This window comes from Carcharodon carcharias, chromosome 21 (assembly GCF_017639515.1).
Source record: "Carcharodon carcharias isolate sCarCar2 chromosome 21, sCarCar2.pri, whole genome shotgun sequence".
Classification (NCBI taxonomy): Eukaryota; Metazoa; Chordata; class Chondrichthyes; order Lamniformes; family Lamnidae; genus Carcharodon; species Carcharodon carcharias.
The window spans coordinates 40,877,318-40,901,529 of NC_054487.1; the positions used below are offsets into that span (position 1 = coordinate 40,877,318).

Sequence of the window (24,212 nt, forward strand, 5' to 3'; positions counted from 1 at the left end):
ATTTTTTAACTCATTTTCAGTTAGCTGCAAGGAAAAAGGCATATGAAAGGAAATAAGTTTTATATAGATACAAAATCATACATAGTACTAAAAGTGGTATAAGATGAATTTGCATCTTTTCCAGTCTGTGACTGATTTTTATTTTGCATTTCTGGGAGAATATGTCAAAATAAAACAGCATTAATGCAGCACAAAGGTATTGGTGAAGGAAGATTGTGACAGCTGTGTTAAAACCTAGATTGGCTCCACTTTGAATTGCTTCATGTCAGAAATACTGTGAAACCAGGAGAATCTCTGATATAAAGGAAGCATTTTTGACAATGATCCGAAATGACTTCAATGGCAAAAATCAATGCAAAAGTTTTATCATGCAAAGCTGTAAGTGGCACAAGTGGGGTTTTCTTTTATACCAGGGGTTCAAATTCAGATTTGAGTCAGAGAATTCGATTCTCTTCTTTGTTAACTGTAAGCTGTTACTGAGTCCAGGCAAAAGCACCTCAATCCTGAACGGGCATGAACCCATATGGCAGGACAATCGTCAAGCATTGAGTGTCTCACTGCAAAAAGAGGCAAGGCCAATTGTTTTGGAGAGTTTGCAATGCTGAAGCGGAAAATGTATTTCTGAGATTGGAGCTAAGACAAATCATTGAGACAGAGTAATGGGAATTTTGTACAAATTTGGTCTTGAGCAAAATGTGACCTGGAAATATTGGAAGAGATATCGATCTCCTTTGTTTGAGCCGGTAACTTGGCAGAGATATCACAAAGATGGTAAAGTGAAAAAAATCACAAGCAATGGATGCTAAGTACACTTCTGTGGAATCGGATGTAACTTGGGTGGACAAGAGATGGTCCTCATCAATTGTCCTCTCACAACTCATCCTTCCTAAATATTGGTTGTGCCGATTTATTGTAATGGGAGACAATGGGCAAGATAATGCCTTATGTACTTCCCACCATTGTTCCCTAGCAATGCTAGGTGTAAAGGATACTATGTTCCTTGTGTCTGGTGCGGTAATGGGCTGTATATCATTTAAATGGTTTGCAATCCTCTAACAGTCGATCACAGAGCTTTAGGGAAAACTGGTCCTACCATTAAAAAAAATTCACCCAACACAGTCGGACAAGCGACAATGTGACAAAGCACCAAAGCAATTTTACATCCTATCCTCAGGCAGATTTGAACTAACCCTGGCACATTCTCTTACTATGATGGTGACCCTACTTCTAGAAATGATGCAATACTAGGGGTGCAGGCAAGGGGTATGTGAGTGGAATCTCTCTCCCATCAAAACTCCACCTCCATTCAGGCTGGAATGAAAATCCGGCCTGGGGTCCCCAAACTGGTAAAACATTGCACTTTCCATCACTGGCGAGAGTGGCTAACCCTCAGCCTAAAGGACATCTCTGATTTCACCATCACTGTACCCTCCTTGTCCTTGGTGGCAGTGAATTCCACAGCAGCTTTCTGGGGACTACAGAATAAGTCAGCATCTCAAAACTTTTGTGTCATTAACTCTACTGGTTACAAGCTCCGTGCAGGGATATAAAAGCACCAATCACTCATAAAGGATTGGGTAAACATGTTGTGGGTTCATTTATTTAGACTATGCACAGGAGAACAGCCTAACATAGCTTGGAGACATCAGAAGAAGAGGTGTGTGTGTGTGTGTGTGTGTTCTGCACAAAGTAAAAAGTGAAACTAAGACAGGATTGCATGACACACTTCCCTTCTAGTGATGTCATGCTGCTATCCCTTAACGGTATATTACAACATCCCCCTTTTTTATGAAGATACTTCTCCTCTTCCAAAGAAATATAACTATTTACAATACATATTTATGTTTAGTTACCATCACGGAAGTATGTAGAACTGTTGAATCTGGGTCTGTAAAGCATAGAGGTAATCTACTGGTACTCCCAGATCTTGTGATGGTAACCTTGTCTGCAGGTTTCTTTAATTGCTCGCAGGGCCCTGTGGGTTTGTCAATCTTGAACGTTGTTCCCGGTTGCTTTTGAGATCTAGTCCTCGATGCAATGTTTGAGGAGCTAGAATGGATCTGATTTGTCCTCAGTTATGCCTCACTATTGTGCCTTTGTGAGTAATGACCACATAGGATCTTGGTTAGAACCATAGAACACTACAGCATGGAAAACAGGCCATTCGGCCCTTCTAGTCTGTGCCGAAATATTATTCCGCTAATCCCATTGACCTGCACCCAGTCCATAACCCTCCAGACCTCTCCCATCCATGTATCTATCCAATTTATTCTTAAGACTTAAGAGTGAGCCCGCATTTACCACATCAGATGGCATCTCGTTCCACACTCTCACCACTCTCTGAGTGAAGAAGTTCCCCCTAATGTTCCCCCTAAACCTTTCCCCTTTCACCCTGAAGCCATGTCCTCTTGTGTTTATCTCTCCTAATCAAAGTGGAAAGAGCCTACTTGCTTTTACTCAGTCTATACCCCTCATAATTTTGTAAACTTCTATCAAATGTCCCCTCATCCTTCTATGCTCCAAGGAATAAAGTCCTAACCTGTTTAATCTTTCCCTGTAACTCAACTCCTCAAGACCCAGCAACATCCTAGTAAATCTTCTCTGCACTCTTTCAGTCTTACTGATATCCTTCCTATAGTTAGGCAACCAGAACTGCACACAATACTCCAAAGTTGGCCTCATCAATGTCTTATACAACCTCACCATAACATCCCAACTCCTATACTCAATACGTTGATTTATGATTTATGAAGGCCAGTACGCCAAAAGCTTTCTTTACAACCCTGTCTACCTGTGACGCCACTTTCAGGGAATTATGTATTTGAACTCTCAGATCCCTTGTTCCTCCGCATTCCTCAGTGCCCTATCATTTACTGTGTATGTCCTACCTTGGTTTGTCCTTCCAAAATGCAACACCTCACACTTTTCTGCATTAAATTCCATCTGCCATTTTCTGGTCCATTTTTCCAGTTGGTCCAGATCCCTCTGCAAGCTTTGAAAGCCTTCCTCGCTGTCCACAATGCCTTCAATCTTAGTGTCATCAGCAAACTTGCTGATCCAATTTACCACATTATCATCCAAATCATTGATATAGACAACAAACAACAATGGTCCCAACACAGATCCCTGAGGCACACCACTAGTCACAGACCTCCAGTCTGAGAAGCAATCATCCAAAAAAAAAATCCAAAAATAAAATCCAAAAAAAAAAATCCAAAATGCAATCTGAACAAATCCTTGTCACCTCAGCTGGTAACCATGTACCTTCTGTGGGTTTCTGGATGCGAACTTGTTGTCCCAACTGTAAACTTGGCAATTCTGTCCCTGCATTTTTATTGTGCACATTGGTCATCTTCTCTTGCAATTTTAAAAGCTGCTGTCTAGTTTCCGAGACAGTAGAATGGGTAAGAATAGGTAGATTGATACATACTGGTCTGCTAGACATGAACTCAGCCAGTGGAATAATTGGACTTAAAGGTGTCACTCTCAGATGTAACATTGCAATGTGTAGATCTTGCTTCGTCTGCATAAATTTGGAAATTAGGGATTCCACTGTGTGAATCATCTGTTCAGCTAGACCGTTAAACATAGGGCAGTGAGGATAGTGTGATCAATATTCTACATTTCACACATCCTGGATCGTTATCCAGAATGATCCCTCCAGGCACACCAAATAAACTGAAAGTAGCACTTAAGAGTGTGCACAATAATTGTACTTGATATATTGTGCTATTGTTGAATAATGGGGTACTTGGTAAAGTAGTCGACGATGATGATGAAGTCAGTGCCATGAACATGAAACAGGTCAGATGTCATCTTGGAACAAGGATGGGTAAGAACTTCATGTGGACTCAATGGTGCTTTGTACTGACTTGGCATATGCTCTTCACATGCCTCACACTTCCTGACAATGACTTCAATGTCATTGTTCATACTCAGCTAATAGACCGTCTCTCTTGCAAGTCTTCTCGTCCAATCTATGCCCATATGTGAGTGATGAAGTGGTTAAAGAATATATGGTTGCAAAGATTCCAATATTCTGACCTGCTGGCCTTTAAAAATGACACCCTTGGAGATGCATAGTTCATCCCAAAAAAGCCAAAATAGTCTCACATGTCAGTGAATATGCTGAATTGAATCAGGCCATCTTTGATGATGGTTGTCAGTTTCTTTAGTGTGGAATCTTTTGCCATCTCATCTTGTAGCTGCTGGCATTTGTGTTGTGCAAAATGTACAAGATCAATTGACGGATTTGCATTCTCCTGCAAGTGTAATGTTGCAGCTCCCCTCAAACTGCCAATTCTCTCAAAACATTCTGGATATTTCAATGTTATATCATCTGTGAACCAAGGAGGATTGGCTGTACTTGCACTCCAGGGCCATGGAATTAATGAACTGCTGTACACCAAAGTTTCACAGCAGTAGGTTTTGCCGTGGCCTTCCATGTTTGTGCATACATGTACATATAAGCATACGAAATCGGAGCAGAAGTAGGCCTGCTGCGCCATTCAATAAGATCATAGCTGATCTGTTTTTGTTTCAAATTCCAAATTCCCATCTACCTCCAATAACCTTTGAATTCCCTTGCCTAACAAGAATTTATCTGCCTCTGCCTTAAAAATATTCAATGACCGTATGTGACGAAATGTGCAGATGACACAAAGATTGGCTGGGTGGTTAACAGTGAGGTTGAGTGTCTTGGGCTACAGGGAGATATAGACGGGATGGTCAAATGGGCAGATAAGTGATAGATGGAATTTAATCCTGAAAAGTGTGAGGTGATGCACTTTGGAATTGACAAGGAAGTATTCAATGAACGGCATGACACTAGAAAGTTCTGAGGAACAAAGGGACCTTGGCGTGTGTGTCCATAGATCTCTGAAGGCGGAGGGACATGTTAGTGGGGTGGTGAAAAAGGCACTTGGGACACTTGCCTTTATAAATCGAGGTATAGATTACAAAAGTAGGGAGGTCATGTTGGAGTTGTATAGAACCCTGGTGAGGCCACAGCTGGAGTACTGTGTGCAGTTCTGGTCGCCACATTATAGGAAGGATGTGATTGCACTGGAGAGGGTGCAGAGGAGATTCACCAGGATGTTGCCTGGGATGAAACATTTAAATTATGAAGAGAGGTTGGATAGACTTGGGTTGTTTTCATTGGAGCAGAGAAGACTGAGAGGCGACCTGATCGAGGTGTATAAGTTTATGAGGGTCATGGACAGGGTGGATAGGGAGCAGCTGTTCCCCTTAGTTGAAGGGTCAGACACAAGGGGACACAAGTTCAAGGTGAGGGTCAGGAGGTTTGGAGGAGATGTGAGGAAAAACGTTTTTACCCAGAGAGTGGTGACAGTCTGGAATGCACTGCCTGGGAGGATGGTGGAGTCGGGTTGCCTCACGTCCTTTAAAAAGTACCTGGATGAGCACTTGGCACGTCATAACATTCAAGGCTATGGGCCAAGTGCTTATAAATGGGATTAGGTAGGTAGGTCAGGTGTTTCTCACATGTCAGTGCAGACTCGATGGGCCGAAGGGCCTCTTCTGCACTGCATGATTCTGTGACTCTGTGACCCCTGCCTCCACCGCCTTCAGAGGCAGAGAGTTCCAAAGTCGCATAACCCTCAGAAAAATTTCTCATCTGTGTCCGAAAAGGCAACCCCTAACTTTAAAACAGTGCCCCCTAGTCCTGGACTCAAGCACAAGAGGAAACATCCTTTCCATGTCCACCTTGTCAATACCATTCAGGATCTTATATACTTCAATCAAGTCACCCCTCATTCTTCTAAACTCCAGTGGAAACAAGCCCATCCTGTCCACCTATCCTTATAAGACAATGTGTTCATTTCAGTATCAATCTAGTAAACCTCCTTTGAACCACCTCAAACACATTTACATCCTTCCTTAAATAAGGAGGCCAAAACTGCACACAATATTCGAGATGCAGTCTCACCAATGCCCTGTATAACTGAAGCATGCCATCCTTACTATAATGTTCAATTCCTCTCATAATAAAGCATTCCATTAGCTTTCTTAGTCACTTGTTGCACCTGCATACTAAGTTTTGTGTACTAGAACACTTATATCCCTTTGCACTTCGGAATTCTGCAGCCGTTCTCCATTTAAGTAATACTCTGCTTTTTTATTCTTCCTGCCAAAGTGAACAACTTCACATTTTCCTACATTACACTTAATCTGCCAGATTTTTGCCCACTCACTCAACCTATCTATATCTGCCTGCAACCTCCTTATGTCCTCTTCACAACATACTCTCCTACCTATCTATATGTCATCTGCAAATTTAGCTACCATGCCTTCACCCACTCAGCTAAGTCATTGATATAAATTGTAAAACATTGAGGCCCCAGCACAGACCCCTGTGGGACTCCACTCATCACTTCCTACCAATCAGACAAAGATCTATTTATGCATACTCTGTTTTCTTCCAGCCAGCCAATCTTCTATCCAGGCTAATATGTTAACCCCTACACCATGAGCTTTTATTTTCTGCAATAACCTATGATGTGACACCTTATCAAATGCCTTCTGGAAATCCAAGTACAGTATGTTTACAGGTTCCCCTTTATTCACAGCCCATGTTACTCCTTCAAAGAACTCCAATAAATTGGTTAAATACATTTTCCCTTTCACAAAACCATGGGCAGGATCTGGTGGCAATCCGTGAGGGTATGCATGCCATGGTGTCCATTTTTGAGGAGTGCCTGTGGAGCATAAGTACTGTGTTGACCCTTATGGCCAAACACAATGCCCCCTCCATGGAAAGAATGGTGACTCTCATGGAGAGGCTGCTCAAGGGCAAGAATCAAGGGTCCTTGGGGTTGCAGTCAGACCTGCAATCTCTCACACAGGCAAGGACCTCAGCTAGGTGCCTGTCCATCAATGGTGAGTAGGGAGGTCCAGAGCGATCTCACTTTGGCGCAGAAGCTGCCTGTTGTCTGTGGGATCCTCTCAGGGCACTCAGGATGACAGCAGCAGCTCCTTCGCCCCTCTGCCAGTAACCACGGCAGCTGGTAGGACTGCAGCAACTAGGGAGATGCCAGCAGTGGTACTGGCTGCTCCCTCCCAGGCGGTTCCAGCACAGGCTCTACTGGCCAGAGGATGGCTGCCATCAAGGCCAGCAAGACAGTAGAGTCGCAGCAGGCTGTCTCCAATGCTGGTGCCAGAGTGGGGAAGCACCTAGACGTAGCACCCGTAAACATAAATTTAAAGCACCTTAAGCACAAGAGTGGCTGGTCACGGACGATCTTTTGTTTCCCCCATTTTGCTTTTCATTTCTTAATGGCATGACTATCAACACCGGTTATTGTTCAGTTCAAGAATGAGTTCCAACATTAAATGACATTTGATTTTTGGTATTGGCCTCAGTATGCTTCATTTGTTCTGTAGGTGCAGGGTAGGCCAGTATTTAATGCTGGATGTGGGTCTCTTTAAACTTTATTGTAGCACTGAGTGTATCTTGGTGGCCAAGGAAATGCCCCTTTTTAGGATTTAGATGGAGGCAGCAGCCTTAGCATGAGGTGGTAGTTCTTATTTGGCAGATGGAATATTGGATCAACGCATCCCTGGTGTTACTGCCACCCTGGAGGTTTCCCAGGTCTGCCTCCATGCCCTCAGCATTCTCCTCACTGTACTCATCCTCGGATCATCACTACTAAACTCATCTTCTGTGGCCTGTGCAACTGTGTCAAGATCCTCTTCCTCCAGTGGGTTCCCCCTTGCCAGTGCCAGATTGTGGAGACTGCAGCATGCAACCACTACCAGTGCACCCACTCTGGGGGGTATTGCAGTGTGCTCCCTGAGCTGTCCAGCATCAGAAGCGCATCATGAGAAGCTGAAGGCCACTGTGACCTTCAGAGCCACTGGCATGGGGTGTCCACCCACACAGGTGGAGCTGATCTCAGGCCCGATCGTCTGACAAATAGAGTTAATGGTCTCCCTGGAGAGGCGGAGCCTCCTTCGGCATTGCACCTCAGACATACTGAGGTAGCTGCATCACTGCCTGTAAATCCTGGCAGCAGGATAGTGGCATCTTTTGCTGCCCCTTCTGCCTTGGACTTCTGGCTGGCCCTGCGCCCCTTGTGCCTGCGCCTTTCCTCCCACAGGAGCCTCCCCTGGATGTTGCACTGGGACATCTGGCCTCCTCTCCCTTCTGTCTCTGTTTTCCTCCTCAGAGGAGATGCCTCCAGTGGAGACCACAATCCCCATTACCAGGGTAACAGAAGGCTGTCTGATACCTGGAAGGGCCCACATGGTCCGAATCCTCAGGGGACCTGGAAGACACGAATGAGTCCAGAAATGAAGCCTAGAAATGCTCAGAATGAAGCTCTGAACTTAAGCTGCCCAGTTCAAGTAAGCAACCAGCAGCACATGATCTCCAATCCTCCTCATTACTCACACTGACAATGGTGCTGACCCTTCTTATCCTGCCTGTGGATGAGCTTTTGCAAATTGTGGGCTGCCTGCCTGCCCGCTTTGCCCATATAACAGGCAAGAAATCGCACGGCAAAGTTAAATCGCCGACAATTGGTGTGTCAAGGGCCTTAACTATCCTTTTAATTAATGGCAGGAGACCCACGCGCGCCCGTCGACCAAAATATCGTGCGAGTGCACTTTGATGTCGGGAATCTCACTCAGTTATAACTTCCATAATGGTCAATTTGAACACCTTCCACACAGCAGACGTAAAGCTGACTGGCCTATAGTTTCCTGTTTTTTGCCTCCCTCCCTTCTTGAACAGAGGAGTTATATTTGCTACTTTCCAGTCTGATGGAACCTTTCCAGAATCTAGCGAATTTTGGAAAATTAACACCAACGCATCTACTGCCTGATTAGCCACCTCTTTTAATATGAAGTCTGACTGGACCTGGAGACTAGTCTGCCCACAGCTCCACCAGTTTGCTCAGTACCGCTTCCTTAGTGATTGTAATTTCAACAAATTCCTCTCTCCTCTCCACCTCCTGATTTATAGCTATTACTGGAATGTTTATATCCTCGATCATGAAAACAGAAGCAAAATATTTGTTCATTTCATTCACCATTTCCTTATTATCTACTATTAACTCCCCATTGTCACTCTCTAGAGGACCAACACTTGCTTGATTTACTCTTTTCCTTTTTAAATACTTGCAGAAACTCTTGCTATCCATTTTTACATTTCTAGCTAGCTTCCTCTCATACTTTAATTTCTTAAGCCTCATTAACCTTTTAGTCATTCTCTAACGTTCTTTATATTCCAACAAATCATCTGACCTGCCACTCATCTTTGCGCAGTTATATGCTTCTTCCTTAAGTTTGATGCTTTCCTTAACTTCTTTAGTTAACCATGGATGGTGGGTCCTCCCCTTAGAATATTTCTTTATAGTAGGAATATACTTGTTCTGAGTGTTCTGAAATATCCCCTTAAATGTCTGCCACTGCTTCTCTACTGATCAATCCCTTAGCCTAGTATCTCAGTTAACTTCAGCTAGCTCAGCTTTCATGCCCACATAGTTGCCCTTATTTAAATTTAAAATACCAGTCTTAGACCCGCTCTTCTCTCTTTCAAACTAGATGTAAAATTCATTCATATTGTGGTCGCTGCTACCAGGAGAGTACTGGTGCCAGTGCCCCATGAACTGGAACCACTTCTCACACACCAGTCCTTGAGCTATGCATTCATCTCCCTAATCTTATTTGCCCTATGCCAAATTGCACATAGCTCAGGTAATAATCCACAGATTAAGGTTCTGCTTCTTAATTTGGTACCTAGATTCTCATACTGACTATGCAAAACCTCCTTCCTTGTCTGGTCTAAGTTGTTGATACCGACATGGATCACAACAACTAGATCCTTCCCGTTCCACTGCAAGTTCCTCTCCAGCCCTGAGCAGATGTCCCGAACTCTGGCACTGGGCAAGCAACAGCTTTCTTCACTTTCACATGCAGAGAACAGTGTTAATTTACTATACTATCCCCGACTGCCACTACATTCCTGTTTGCTCCCCACCCCCCCACACTTGAATGGCTTCCTGTACCATGATGCCATGGCCAGCTTGCTTATCTATCTTGCAGACCTCGCTGTGAGCACCTCAAACCTGTTTGACAATTGCAAAGTCTAAAGCTCCTCCACTATTGTCTGTTTGGTCTTATTACCTGCCTCACTTAAGGTCACATCCTCCTGTTCTATACTGCTGGCCAAAACAGACGATCCTCTTCTAAGAGGCATGACCATCTTCTGGAACAAAGTGTCCAGGTATTTCTCCCCCTCCCTTATGTTGCATGGTGTCTGCAGTTTGACTTCCAGGTCAAAAATCTTGATCCAGAATTCCTCTAGATGCATACACTTTCTGCAGATGTGTTTGTCAAGGATCACCTTGGCATCCAAAAACCACCCACATTCCACAGCTGCAACATAACACCTGGCCTGCCATTGTTACTTATGTTATTTCGTTAACTTAATTTAATTACTCACTTAATTAACTTGAAAAAATTCCTATGAATGCTACACCTCTGAACCTGTGCACCAAATTTCCACGTGAAACTAATTTGCTAGTGACAGAGTTTCCATCTCACTCACACATTGTCTCCTTGCATGCTCCTTACTAATCATACAGTTTGAAAAGCCTGTCTCTTTTATAGACCCTCTGTTGAGTCACTAGCTAGTTTAGCTTCCTGCTGCAGTAATTAATACCACCTGAACCAACTGCTTTCAGGTGATTGAGAGATAACTGGCACTCCATACAGTTCTCTGTTTAACAAGCTAATCTAACTTAATTGAAGGTTTGTTCTTTGTCAGGTTTTGATTCTTAATCTATATAGTTAAAACCTGAAAAGGACTTACCCCGCAAAGTGAATTTGCTTACTCACTCAGTCTCCGTCTCACTCCAGCATAGTCTCCTGTCTCCTCACGCACCCTTTACTGATGTATTTTAGAATTTGCAGGGGTAGTATGTTTGCACTTGCCCCTGTGTCAATCTTGGCCAATAACGAATAGTTGTAAACTTCCTTGGGGCAGATGATTCGAACTTTGGTAAACACATCAGACGGTGTGACAGTATCTGTGTTTCCCAAAAGATTGATGGTGTGAAACGTGTTCACCACTCTGTCTCATCATGGACGTCATCGTCATTTTCTGGTTTGTCAATGTATGTGTTTCTGACGGGATATTAATGGTCATTCTTATTGCTTGAAGGTGCTCATTGTGTACAGTCTGTTTGGATCAGCCCTTTGTAGCTGTGTCAGCCTTTGCTCTAGTGCACTGCTGCTGCCAATAGCCCTTTCTGCCACATGCCTTGCAGAATTGATGTAAAGCTGGGTATTTCCTTAATGCTTGCAGAAGGCCACACCTTGAACATGCCTTGCTAGGTTTAGGTGTTCTAGTAAATGCGTCAACAATTGGGGTTGTACTTAGGACCTGTAAGCTTCATCAACCTGCAAGATCACTTCATGCTTACGTCCATCCTTGAGTAGCCCTTTGATTCTATACATTTTGGGTTTGTCTAGCAGATCTTTCTGGAATGCTTCCGTGGGAGCGGATGCAATCACCAACTTAACAATTCTGTCTGCTAGCTCTTCTTTTGAAAAATCACAGTACATACCTTTTTCTCTGCATCTGCTGGCGTAGTGATCTATGGATTCTGTTGGCTGTTGTTGAAATGACATGGACTCAAGTCGATGAATATAGAACCTGATTCTGAAACACTCTTCCAACGTAGTCCATATCTTTTGGGGGCCCTTTAGCTCTCCTGCTGTTAATCTTGACATGTTCAGCTTGTGTAGACCTTTATTCCCAATAGCTAGGTGAATTTTTATGGCTTGCTTGTCTGGTTCAGGCACAGCTGAATCAAGAAACCATTGCTCTGTACACTGTTTAAACATTTTCAATTCAGATAGTAGGTCAGCTGCATCCTAATTCAAACTGGGGAATTTTGTGCACATTCTGACAAAGTCCCTTTGACCTTCCTTCTCCTATCATACCTGGGGTGAGTATCGCTGTAGTTGGTATTGCATACTTTTGCGAAGCTCTGGCCGTTATAATTGCAACTTTCTCTGCCCTGATTTTAGTGACTTTTTTTTTGCTTTTCATTTTGTTGGACTATTCCTCACTCGTTATTGATCCAGCCCATACCCTGGTCATGAGCCTTTTCCAACTGAGCTAACCCGGTGTTGGTCCTCTCGATATACTGTCCTACTCACCATGTGGGATCTGTCTGCTTACCAGCTCTTTATTTAAGCACAAACCCAGCACTGTGTCTTCAAAACAAAAACAGAATTACCTGGAAAAACTCAGCAGGTCTTGCAGCATCGGCGGAGAAGAAAAGAGTTGACGTTTCGAGTCCTCATGACCCTTCGACAGAACTTGAGTTCGAGTCCAAGAAAGAGTTGAAATATAAGCTGGTTTAAGGTGTGTGTGTGGGGGGCGGAGAGATAGAGAGACAGAGAGGTGGAGGGGGGTGGGGGTGTGGTTGTAGGGACAAACAAGCAGTGATAGAAGCAGATCATCAAAAGATGTCACAGACATGTTTCTGGGAGGGAGGAGAAGGCGTGAGGGCGGATGCGCGGGAGATGGGCCGGACACGGTTGAGGGCCCTGTCAACGACCGTGGGTGGTTGACAGGGCCCTCAACCGTGTCCGGCCCATCTCCCGCGCATCCGCCCTCACGCCTTCTCCTCCCTCCCAGAAACATGATAGGGTCCCCCTTGTCCTCACTTATCACCCCACCAGCCTCCGCATTCAAAGGATCATCCTCCGCCATTTCCGCCAACTCCAGCATGATGCCACTACCAAACACATCTTCCCTTCACCCCCCTTATCGGCATTCCGTAGGGATCGCTCCCTCCGGGACACCCTGGTCCACTCCTCCATCACCCCCTACTCCTCAACCCCCTCCTATAGCACCACCCCATGCCCACGCAAAAGATGCAACACCTGCCCCTTCACTTCCTCTCTCCTCACCGTCCAATGACCCAAACACTCCTTTCAAGTGAAGCAGCATTTCACTTGCATTTCCCCCAGCTTAGTCTACTGCATTCGTTGCTCCCAATGTGGTCTCCTCTACATTGGAGAGACCAAACGTAAATTGGGCGACCGCTTTGCAGAACACCTGCGGTCTGTCCGCAAGAATGACCCAAACCTCCCTGTCGCTTGCCATTTTAACACTCCACCCTGCTCTCTTGCCCACATGTCTGTCCTTGGCTTGCTGCATTGTTCCAGTGAAGCCCAACGCAAACTGGAGGAACAACACCTCATCTTCCGACTAGGGATTTTACAGCCTTCCAGACTGAATATTGAATTCAACAACTTTAGGTCGTGAGCTCCCTCCCCCACCCCCACCCCCTTTCTGTTTCCCCCTTCCTTTTATTTCCAATAAATTATAAAGATTTTCCTTTTCCCACCTATTTCCATTATAAAAAAAAAACCCCCACTAGAGCTATACCTTGAGTGCCCTACCATCCATTCTTAATTAGCACATTCGTTTAGATAATATCACCAACTTTAACTTTAACACCTATGTGTTCTATTGTACTATTGTCGTTGACATCTTTTGATGATCTGCTTCTAACACTGCTTGTTTGTCCCTACAACCACACCCACCCCCCCCACCTCTCTCTCTCTCTATCTCTCCGCCCCCCACACACACACCTTAAACCAGCTTATATTTCAACTCTTTCTTGGACTCGAACTCAAGTTCTGTCGAAGGGTCATGAGGACTCGAAACGTCAACTCTTTTCTTCTCCGCCGATGCTGCCAGACCTGCTGAGTTTTTCCAGGTAATTCTGTTTTTGTTTTGGATTTCCAGCATTCGCAGTTTTTTTGTTTTTATCACTGTGTCTTCAAAGCTTTTCTGTGTAGTCACCATGCTGCGATTTCAACATTGTCCATTACAGTCTGACCAGAACATTGAGGGTCATTTCATGCCATGTAGCATGACCCAAGGCTGTTCTTCATGTCGTACCTGTACTTAATCTTGCTGCCAGGCTGTTTAACATGCTGAACACCATGTTGTGTTGTTATAATGACATAAAGGCACCAATCACTGAAGCGATTGGGCGAACATATTGTGGGTTCATTTTTTTAGATTATGCACAGGAAAACAGCTATACGTAAGTAGAAAGCTTGAAGACATCAGGAGCAGAGCTCTGTGTGTGTGTGTGTGTGTGTGTGTGTGTGTTCTGCTCAAAGGCAAACGTGAAACTAAGACTGGATCGTATGATACATTTCCCTTCTAGTGATGTCATACTGCTATCCCTTAAAGGCATATTACAATACATCCAACCCCAAGGAGAATTATACCTAGTTAGTTTGAGCAGGCAGGACTGGATGAATTGCATGGCATCAGTGAGGAGGAGCATAAGGTCAGGGCAATGCAGAATCAGGAAACCACTACTGTTGTGATAAGTTCATTCTATTCGTCAGGGAGACTGAGATCTCACGGTGCCTGCATAGAACTCAATGCTGCTATTTGAGCATAGCCATTATCTGGAGCAATTTTCACACTGATTACATAAAGTCTGGCGATAATTGTGCCAAGCCTATCAGCTATTTTTGTGTAGAATCACTTAGTGGAAATGTTTTGCCATTCCAAGTTGAAAGGTCCTTCAGACTATTGGTGACTTTTACCAACCAAAGAAAAGGACAAATCATTGGAGTTGTGTTCCTGAAGACAAAAAAAAATGTGATGTAAGGACAAAACAAACAAAAGCAGAAAAGGGAAGAGGCTGTTTTTATCAACAAATTGTAATTTGCAGTATAAAGTGGGTGAGGTAAGCTAGCAGGAAGCAAACAGTTACAAAGAAAGAACTTTGAAATCATTAGAAAATCCACTTTCAATGTCATAAAATCAAACATCAAAACAAGTCACAGTTAAAAACTTATATAACTATATGAGAAATATAACTGTTGCAAGTGTATCTATAATACTTTTTAAAATCACCCTAGATCTACAGCAAAATTATGTAGTGAATTATCTGGACTTAATAAGGTATACCTGTTTCTACAATTGGGATGGAACTTTATGTGGGTCCATAAAAATCAGCTTAAACTAAAAAATTCAGCTAACCAACTGTTCTGCTCAAGGAGTACAAAACACTCTGATCACAGGTTTGTGCCTAGATGGTAGAAGATTGGTCAGTGAAGTTGTTAGGAGGTACAAGGACCAAGTATAAATCTTGATGATCTGTTTTTGAAGGGCAATCAATATTCAATCACACTACTGATGTGCCAGCTGGAAAAAGCTCTGAGTTTAAAAGGTCAAACTCCCTAGGAAAGCTGGTGCTCTCACTGCTGACGTGAGTAGCTCAACATCCCACAGACAGATCAGCAACATTACACAGCAGGAAAGAGATGGAGTTCAGGCAGTTGACAGTGAGAGAAGAGTTATCTGGAGCAAAGTTTATTTTCTCAATGATTATCCTTAGTCAGTTGAAATAAACTTTGTCTGAAGTGTTTCTTTACACAAGGCAGCTTTAATTATGTGGACAGGTTAGCACAAGTTATTTACAGGGTTAGTTAGAAAGGAAAAGATAAGAAAGGAAGATAAGAAAGAAAAGGAAACAAGAAAGAAAAGAAGAAAGGAGGATGAGAAAATAAAGAAAGTATAATATCTAATTACTGCTGCTGAGAACATCCTAAAATGCTTTCGAAAAATTTGCAGTCACAATTAGTTATGGAGAGTGAACCCAGCTGCCATTTTGATTAAAACAACACTAACATATCAAAATTAAAATACAGCATTTGATGTAATTGTGACCTAATCTTTACAGTTTATAAGTCATCGAGGCAATGGTGATTCTAGGTTATATGCAGAGGTTATTTCACAGTACATCAATTGTGTCTTACAAGCACACTCAATTATGACTCATAGCTATCGATCTGAATTTAAGAAATGACCACCAATTCACTGGAGTAAAACATCCATCACCAGCAGCAGACTTTAAAATTGATCAACTAGACAGCAATCCCATATTCACAGGAAGTTAGATACTCATTTTTTTTAACAATTTAGCTATTGTGTGCAGAAAACATCAATTCCACACCTAACTCCATCTAAAGTTCTATTATTACTAATTCCCTGAGGCTTTATGAACGGGTACTGAAAACATCCAACGAAAGTAAAACAATTCTGAGCCTCAGAAATGACCATGATTCTTGGAGAAAAGAAGAAGTGATTGTGCAGTAATGTTAAAGAAAACACTAACTAGTGTACTTCACTGAGAGGACCTGCACTTACTTAATTGTGAGTCCATTTTCTTTGTCAGCCATTCTGTAGCTGTACCGCAGCAATTCAGGATTACTAGACCGCCCTGATTTTCATTTTGACTTGGTTAGGAGTTAGAATCAAGTAAAGCAAAAAAAAGCAAATTAACTCAGAGATGCAGGAAAACATAGGAAATTAATGGATAGCGACAAAAGGGGCGCCAGGTCGGTGCACCCTAACCGGGGCACTCGAAGCCAGCCCAAAATTGGGCCTCAGACCACAATCACATTATTTTAGAAAATGAGCATGATGAGGTCTGATTTCTCCCACATTTAGAGAAGCGAGCAGAAAAGGAAAAAAAAATGGCTAAGTACTGGAAAGAGAGGCCAATATACATATGCGGAGTCATGCAAGCTATATTACATTGTAGCTAGGGTTCATGATATTGGAACATTTATATTTCTCTTGGTGCGTTCTCACTTGTGTGAAAGCAATGAAACACAGGACAAATATAAGCATCATCTGGGAGCTACCTGATAATCTTTTTATCATTGCAGGTACATCATTCTTAGCTCTAAAAATAATGTAAACATAATTGGTCTGAGGAGTTATAAGCAATAAATATTTGTCTTTTGATTAAGCATCATTACGTACAACCACATTTAAATCAAAGTTGAAATCATTTATCATCTCATATATTCTTGACAAGTGGAAGTTGCCACGCAATTATTTTTATTTGCTACATTCAAAACTGGATCTCAAAAAAAACAAACTGTCATATAGATTACGTGGTGTTCTGAGCAATCCAAAGTGGGAATGTCGGTTCATCATTGTTCTGTCAATCAATGTTACTAAAAGGAAGTAAGGAAATAGCTAGAGGGTTAAAAAGTGGCAAAAAAATAATTATCCCACGGAATCTTATTTTTTGGCATTCTGGCATTTTTAGTAATGGTACAAAGGTGTCTAAACAGATTCTCAGAGTGAGATTCAAGCCACAGATTAGCTAGAATGCTACTGTGCGTGAATGGAGTTATATGAGTTTATGACATCAAACCATGAAGAATCACTTTATACTGATTGGTGTCCAGTGAGCAAACAGATTGGCTAATGGTAGTGAAATATTTGCTTGGACAACACAGTAAGAAATATTTTAATTGGGCGGTTTTCAGACCAGTACAAAGTGGAGTGTTGCAGTGCCATAAGTGTCATCTTTTGGATGATACGTTAAACCAGTGCCAAGTACAGAGTTCAATTTTTCAGCATGATGCCACGTTTCTCTCAATGAGATAATCTTAACAATCCTGACCAAGCCAAAAACCAAACAAAGCATTAATTTATGTGAACGTTAACACAAGGGTAGGACTTTAGTCTAATAGGAAAAATGGAAGTAAAATTCTTCACTGTTCTCACAAAGTGCCCCCTACTCTTCTCCATTATCTGGGCTGAAACTAAGGGCTTAATTTTAACTTCCCCCATGGTGGGGGGAAGCCGTCAACAGCAGTGTGTTTATCGTGGCTTTTTAACACAGCTACTGTGTTTGCAACTGATTACTAGGTTTCCTAACCAATTAGAGCAAGCGGGCATGATGACAACCTGCAGCAGTCTCTTTCATCTCAACTGTTTAAAGGGACCCTGTGAGGATCAGAATTGAAAGATGGTAGAGGTTTATTGACAGAGCTAAGATCAGCACAGATGGAGGCTCAATGTGGCAAGGCAGCATCATGCTTCAGTAATGTGTCACTGCAGGCTGTACAGGCCAGCAGGGAGATTCTCCATGGAGAGCCCTGCCTCAGAGAACAGGCAGGTGTGGTTGGAAGTTGCAGAGGAGGTCAGCAGCAGAAGGTGTGGTGTCTCACTCCTGAAAACAATGTTGCAGGAGGGCAAGAGGTTTGACGATGTTATGATCCCAGCTGAGTTACCAAAGGACAAGCCTGATCCCAGGGTGGAGCCCAGCTTGACAGATCCTAACTTTTATTTGTTTGTTCAGATACGTGGAGAGGGGCTACTGAACAGAGTCACAGGAGTCAGCTAATCAACTTTAAACAAAAGCATAAAACATTTATTAAACAGGAAAAGATGAACTATATTACAATACTCCTTCATCTGCAACTATACCTTTACAGATACATACAGATTTGTAAGAATAACACAAATTACAAAAGCTATCTTATATTATAACGTTCACAATAAGTACTGTCCATGTAAACAACTTGGCAACCCGTGGTCAGACACACCACATTCTGAAACCAAGTGACAGATGCCACCTCAACCAGACCCTATGGATCTCTCCTCAACTCCTCCCAGATGCATGTTACACTGTGAGCCAACCAGTCTCACCTGAGCTCTGTCTTTCGCATGAGGGTTTCCAATCTCCACTTTCCAAGAATTCGCCCTGGAATCTTCTCCCAAACTGATGCTTTCTCTCTGATGCTTTTCAGAAGGGTTGACCTCCAGGGTTTTGAATTCTTCTTCTGATGTTCCTCTCCCCTGGGTCACCACATGCATTTAAGCTGTCGTCCACGCACTCTCTCTCACCGACTCAGCTGTCAACTGTACACCTCTGCTTCACATGCCCAAAGCAAAGAGTTACAGACCTTCAGTTGTCTCTTTGGACCTACTGGCTTCTCACAAGTCTTTATCACTTTAAGCTTCAAGTTTTGAGTCTTTCTCTGCTCCTCACTCTTAACTCCACTTAACAGGACTTTTTCCAGGTTCCTATCCTTCCTTTGATGGAAGGTCTTCTTGGGATTTTCTCCTGTTCCACTCCCCTGGATTTGGGGACTTTTTTCTTTAGCTTGGAACCTGCTATCTGACTCTTTACTCCAGTCTCTCTATGGAAGCTACTTTCAATCAAATTTAGCTTGGGACTGGCTATCTTCCCCTCCTAGGTTGCTTCTGCCTAGCAGCTGTCTTCAAAACCAACTGAACTCAACAGCTTCCAAATCAACACTGCTGTTTCTAGTTTCTTCTGTATGTGTGTCTGTGGGAGGGACTTGCCTCTCTGGACTCTTGTTACTAGGCAACAGCCCAGTTTTTCTACTCTTATGTTTGCTTAGTTTCTCTGATAGTTGTAAACTCTCATTACAAATGCAGGCACCTTTTAAAGTGAAACTAAAACTCAATTTGACCTTTTCTTAACACACAAATATAGAAATACAAATCAAACTTAAACTTTAAAGCTAAAACTCATTCCTAACACCCACAAATACAAATATAACTTACTTAAACTGCCTCTATTTCCTAACAATGACCTGATCCGGGCAGGAAAAGTGAGTGATATGCCAATAATAAATGAATATATAAATAAAAAATTGCATTTAAAAAGGTGTCAAGATGGAGGAGAAAGTTTATGGTCTGAAGTTGTTGGGTTCAACAACTTCAGACCATGAACTCTCTCCTCCATCTTGACACCTTTTTAAATCCAATTTTATTAATTTATTTATTACATTATTTTATTTATTTGTTCATTTTTTTATCCTTTTCCCCAACACCCCCTCCCTCCACAGGGTCATTTGTCATTTGTTTCTATGTTGTGCTTTCACAGAGCACTGACCCTTGTCCTGCTATTAACATCTACTGCTATCTTACCTTTATGCTGCCATCAGCACCTTCTTTACTCTTTATACTATCCTTAACACTCCCTTTGTCTTGTATCCAAGACATCTTTGTCAATCTCTCCTTAGCTGTCACTTATCTCTGACCTTCCATCTTGCTCCACCTGCTCCACCCCCTCTTAAACAGTATACAATTCATCGCATCACATTTCTACTTCTCTTTAGCTCTGAAGAAGTCATACGGACTCGAAATGTTAACTCTATTTCTCTCTCCATAGATGCTGCCAGACCTGTTGGGTTTTAACAGCATTTTCTGTTTTCACTTTAATTCTGTCACCTTGACACAGATACTGAGTCTAGGGAGATTTCAATGAAGTGGATTACTTTGGAGCAGCATTAGAATATTTATGAGGTTCTGTCAGCCTTTCCAGTTACAGTGATCAGGAATGGTGGAGTCTGGTCTTTGTACTGACTTCTAGGTCCATGGAAAGAGTGGCCTCCTGCATGGAGCATCAGATGCAGCAATCAACTAAGTGCATGCTGGCCATGACTGATGGCCTGCACACTCAGAACACCACCTTAAGCAAGATTGAAGAAGGCCTTGACTTAGTCACACAGTGCCTCAGTGAAGTGCAACATAGTGCTCTCTAGGTCCTGACAAGCAAGGAAGTGCAAGTGGGTCATGAGAGGGAAGATGGAGAAAGGGCACATGAAAATGCTCAAAGCGCTCCCATTTCTGACCCCTTGCCCATCTCATTCAGAGTTCCACATGCTACTTCCTGTTCCAGGACTAAGATTTTTGTCTGCCACAAACTACATGGCGCTCTGCCTTACGAAAACAAGAGCTGAAGATGAGCAATGGGTGTCTGGGAGAGAGATGAATTGTTGATTGTGGAGCTGCTTTGTGCTGTGGGCTGGGTGCACGCTGCTTTTAGAATTGGTTTTGTCAGATGGTTGCACTGCCTCAAATTAACTGAGGTATGCCTGAATCAGACCATCTTGGGCATCCCTGGCAGCTATCGGTGCCCTTGCCACATCAGGCTCTTCATCCTCCTCCTGCTGCTCCTTTTCTTCCTCTTCCTCCTTTGAAAATGCAGAGCACTTTTCTCTGGTAGGGTAGCTCTTGTCTCTGAGGACCCATCCACCAACTCTGCTTCAAGGTGTGAAGATCTCAGGGAAGTTTGATTGGTGCAAAATGAAGGCATCATGGGACTCTTACATAGACATGCATGTGGCAATCTCCACGGGTTGCAGACCAGCTGAACATTGATCGAGTGGAATCCCTTTCAGTGGAATCGGTTCATGAAGACTCCTGGATGATTTGGCAATTGCCATATGTGTGCAATCTATGGCTCCCTAGACCTGTGGGAAACCAGCCAGAGTGGCAAATCTGACAGCCCAGTCATTCTAACTGGCCTCATCGGTTGAAAAGTGCTCTTAAATGATGGTCTTGGAAAACATGGCCACTAGAGGAATACACATGTGCAAAAGATTGTGAGATTCAACAGTTATCACCAACAGATTACCAGAAGGAGACAAGGGTGAAGAAATTAAGGGTTGTGGTGAACTTGACTACCACTGGCAATGCCCACTTGGTCTACTTGGCAGGATGTCTGCTTCCAGGAGCCTGCAAATGTCAATAACCACCCAATGGGAAACTCTGAGCCCTCTGAGGCAGCAGAACTCAGTCACATGCTAAAAGCTTATCCTCTGCCTTTACACCCTACGTTGGGGTTATCACCACTTTTGAATTGGAGCTGCATCCTTATCCCTCTTCTGTGGAGTGACAGGTGATTGAGGAGAAGGGTACATCTACTCCTGTTGCTGTTCCCCTTCTGAGGTCCAAGGTAGAGCGTAAGTGGCTCCCATGCAGGTCTGAAGGTTAACAGCTGGGAAGTTCAGGTCAAAGGTAAAACTCTGCAAGGTGGCAGGAATGATTTACAATACTTTGGAGGTCCTCCAAAGTAGTGAAAGCACAACCTCAGTGCAATTCCTGTCAGCAAAAGTATTTCACTTAGGCAAGGCAATAGCTGTCATGTGCCAGCATTTAAAGCATTTCTTGCCTGTCAATTGCTTAGCCCCGTCAAATCTCAGTGTCCTCTTGCTTTACTTTCCTGGTAAGTTCAGGAAGCCTGGGAAACCCATGCACACAGTGTTGAAGTCAGAACCCTGGATTAAAAAAGCAGCTAATGAGAATTTTATACATTTAAATATAAGACCCCCCCTCCCTCCACTGCACTGTCCCATGGCAATTTCCTGCATGCTGTAGATCATTCTCAGCTCAAAGGCTGAAGGTGGCAGGTTCTTGCCAGCTTCCTGAGACACCATCAGTATCAGCTGCTTTCTTGTCATGTGATCAGAAACTAGCTCACTCCGTCAGTTCAAATCCAACCCCCTTCCAAGATATGTGGGAGAAAAATATGGTCAAAAACGTTGACCAGAAATCAACATTTTATTCGTTTTTTAAAAATAGCACCAATACAAGGGACAGGCTTAAAGGAAATAAAAACAGAAAATGCTGGAAAAACTGGAGGAAATACTGGCACTGCACCATTGTTGCTTTGCATAAACAAAAGCACTCACTCACTCACTATGGCAGCTCATAACATACAAAAGGATCATTTCTGCAGGCAAGGTGATGCTATTCTAAGTGCACCATTCCTTGCATGGTTCAAATGTGTTAGAAAGCCAAATTGCCAAAAACAGAATATTGCAGACAGTGAAGGGGGAACATTTGCTTGTTATGTCCTACTGTACACCACAACACAGTAATGCAGAGATGAGTCAGATGAGAGTGCCTGATCACATTCTGTGACAAAATGAGGTTTGAAAACTTAAATGAAGAGCTACAGAAAAGTGAGGCTTGCAATCGTTAAGGTGTCAGAAATCATCAGCAACTCCTCTGGGGCTGCATGGAGCTGCTTTTAACCACAGTTTTGATAGAAGTGATGAAAATGGCTTTTTTTTCAAATTCCTGGTTTAATACAAGCTCAAACAGGCTCTACACAGGCTTGTGATTCGTGCTGTAACTTTCTCAAGGGCTGCATTTAAGCATAAAGTCCGACAAAATCAGGAAAACAGAGAAAATTATCAATGTTTCCTAAACGCAATGCCCAACAATAAGACTTTCAAACATTGCTGCATGAGTTTTAGTATACTAATGCTTAATGCTTATATTTATTTGAAATTCATTTGACCTCCATTCTGATGGAAACAAAAATCCAATTCACAACCTGCAAAGTAATGGTCAGTTTAATCAGTCAGTGCATTCTCGCCTCTGAGTCTGAAGGTTGCGAGTTCACGCTTCACTCCAGAGTTAACAGGCATAACCTCATATGACGTTTCAGCGCAGTAATGTGGGAGGGCTACATTACTGATAATAATGGTGCCTAAATTGTATATCCCCTGAAAACAAGTACTGGGATCAAGATACACGTCTAACCCATGCCCGTTCCATAGCATACAAGCAACGGAATCTTTGTGCTACTTGCTCATTATCATCATTTCTCCATTCAGTCAGTGCCAAAAGTGATGTTGATTGGCTGCGCACATCAGCAGGAAGCCCAAAATCATAACTTGCTAGCACAACTTAAAGCTAACCTGCTCCTCTGAAAGGGGAGGTGCATTGTGGCTGGAGCAGGCGCTTTAAGTTTAGTTGTAAGCTTAATCTGACATAGAAAAGAGAATAGTTGAACACGGAAGAGAGAAGACATCAATCTTTTCAGACACTGAACTGGAAGCCTTGGTGGAGGTGATGGAAAAGCCCAGAATGACCTACATTTGCAGGGGGCCAGGAGATCGTCTAGACACATGAGTGGGAGCAGTCAGTTGTAGAGGTCAATGCCAGAGATGCAGCCCCAAGGACCTGGAGGCCATGTCTCAAGATAAGCTGTCGAGTTTAGTGAATGTACTTTCAAATCCCATATCCTGCAAAATCCACCATGAGCATCAGGCACAGCTCAAATCACCTCATCACTCTGCTTCCATTGATCTTCGAAAGTCATGACTCACCCTGCACATACATGTACATCACCTCATCCTCACACACTTAACACTGCTGCAAGCCTCATACCCACATCCACAGCTTGCATACTCTGCCAGCTATTCAACCATGACAGGCACATCACCCAAGTATATTGCATAACATTCACTGGCATACTTCCCTCTCTCACAGGACAAGGTGGCCCACAACTGGAGGTAGCAGAAACTAACTGGAGGGGTAGGGGCAAGCCTGCTTGCTCTAACCCTCATGGACAATACAGTGTTAGTATTATCAGAGTTCATGGCTGATGCTGACGTTGTGGTCATTGGCAGGGCTGAATGCACTGACGAGGATAGTATGCTCTTAATTTACCTTTCTTTGCACATCACACTTCCTGCTCATCCCAAACTCTGTTCAGATTTATAAGCTTCAGACGACCTAAGCATACTTCCCAAGTTAATCTTCTGACCACATTTCCATACCATCA

The 24,212-nt window shown here is 43.1% G+C and overlaps 1 protein-coding gene across 1 annotated transcript in view; it reads right to left on the reverse strand.

The window, feature by feature from the left end:
• Positions 1-24,212, reverse strand: part of LOC121293402 (metabotropic glutamate receptor 8) — a 434,543-nt gene that overhangs the window by 90,494 nt on the left and 319,837 nt on the right. The gene's annotated exons all lie outside the window — the stretch shown is intronic.